This window comes from Physeter macrocephalus, chromosome 2 (genome assembly GCF_002837175.3).
Source record: "Physeter macrocephalus isolate SW-GA chromosome 2, ASM283717v5, whole genome shotgun sequence".
NCBI lineage: Eukaryota > Metazoa > Chordata > Mammalia > Artiodactyla > Physeteridae > Physeter > Physeter macrocephalus.
Genome location: NC_041215.1, coordinates 14,846,565 through 14,847,923, shown reverse-complemented (window position 1 = coordinate 14,847,923; position 1,359 = coordinate 14,846,565). Strand labels below are relative to the sequence as shown.

General features: G+C 44.7%; 1 pseudogene; it reads right to left on the bottom strand.

The window, feature by feature from the left end:
- Positions 1-840: 840 nt before the first annotated feature.
- LOC102980679 (phosphatase and actin regulator 2-like) overlaps positions 841-1,359 on the bottom strand; it is a 2,259-nt pseudogene continuing 1,740 nt past the window's right edge.

Sequence of the window (1,359 nt, the reverse complement as noted above, 5' to 3'; positions counted from 1 at the left end):
GGTAAGCATGCTTATTAAGAGTCAGTAAAAGCCTCTCGCATTTAAGAAAAAGATACATGAAAACACTTAGACTTACTTCTGGCAACTGAATTCACTGGCACAACAAAAAATAATGGTACGACACCATTATGTTGTTGTTGTACCAAAATAATGGTACGACACCATTATGTTGTTGTCGTACCAAAATAATGGTACGACAACAAAAAATAATGGTACCGCTATAATGATGAAACAAGAATATTCTTCTAGGGTCAGGTCTTTAGGAAATCCACCTTGGGTGAATAAACTCCCAAATCCCTTAATAAGTTCTCAACTACCAAAAGCCTACTTTGAAAACACCTTTATGCTTCCATTTCTTCTTTTCATTAATATAATGAAGTACTTCTCTTGCTTTCTGATTTTCAACCCCCCACCCCTCTCCAGTGCTCAGAAATTCCATTCCCCATTCTTCTTTAACTTGCACTCTTAAATGTGGCTTTCTGGCAACAGGGAACCAGCAATTGTCTTCTGCTCATCTTCTTTGATTAAAACTCCTGATGAGGGCTTCCCTGGTGGCGCAGTGATTGAGCGTCCGCCTTCCGATGCAGGGGACGCGGGTTTGTGCCCCGGTCCGGGAAGATCCCACATGCCATGGAGCGGCTGGGCCCGTGAGCCATGGCCGCTGAGCCTGCGCGTCGAGAGGCCCGCGTACCGCAAAAAAAAAAAAGAAACAAAAAAACTCCTGATGAAGAATAAGTGGTATAACCATGGTATCCCTTACCATCAACTCACATGCTGGACAGCAGAGTCGCTGCACCCTTCCCTTTGCTTGTTGGCCTATCCGGGCTGTATAGGTGGGGAGCACGTTCCACACGCTTCCTTCACCACAAGTTAAATGGAAATACACACATTCAAATCCCAGTGCAATATCAGGTTTTCAGGAAGTGAGGATTCCCCCAAAGATGATAAGTCTGTTTCCAAAGAGTCCCGCACTTCATTATGGACGATGAAACCTGGTAAACTGTCGACTCACTTCATGAACTTCCATTTCTGTACTTTTAAATTCATTTAGTTCTTTCCTTATTGCTGTCTTGTCTGCAGGTGTTAACCTGGCCCAGGGCTTGTCTGCCCGGAGATCATAGTCAGGTGAATCGGTGACTTCTACATACTCATTAAACCGCAGGATCCTTCGAGCTTGCAGCTCTGCCACTGTGGGTCTCAGGCTGAGCTTTCTGCTGAGTCTGCGTTTAAGTTCCATTTTTGCTTCTTGCTCTTCTTCTTCATTCTTTTTTTTTTTTTTTTTTTTTTTTTTTTTTTTGTGGTACGCGGGCTCTCACCGCTGTGGCCTCTCCCGTTGCGGAGCACAGGCTCCGGACGCGC